A 274-nucleotide genomic window follows, 5' to 3' on the forward strand; every position below is an offset into this window, starting at 1 on the left:
CGTGCGCGGATGATCGCGCTTCGCTGGACTCGACCTCCAGCCGCAGCTCTAGATTCGCTTCAACGTAAATAAAAAATAAAATTTTTATTCTGAGTTAGTCATTAAAACAGATATAAACTTTCTCTTCTGAATCAATCTATAAGAGACTTCTAATGGAGAAGATATAACTTGTTCACTTACTTTTACATATATAAACATAGAAATGTAGGTTCGTACTCAAGTGCACGTGCCTGGTTAAGTACCTAATCTCAGTTTTATCAGCAAGGAGAAGATG

The sequence above is a fragment of the Penaeus monodon genome, chromosome 29 (genome assembly GCF_015228065.2).
Source record: "Penaeus monodon isolate SGIC_2016 chromosome 29, NSTDA_Pmon_1, whole genome shotgun sequence".
Classification (NCBI taxonomy): domain Eukaryota; kingdom Metazoa; phylum Arthropoda; class Malacostraca; order Decapoda; family Penaeidae; genus Penaeus; species Penaeus monodon.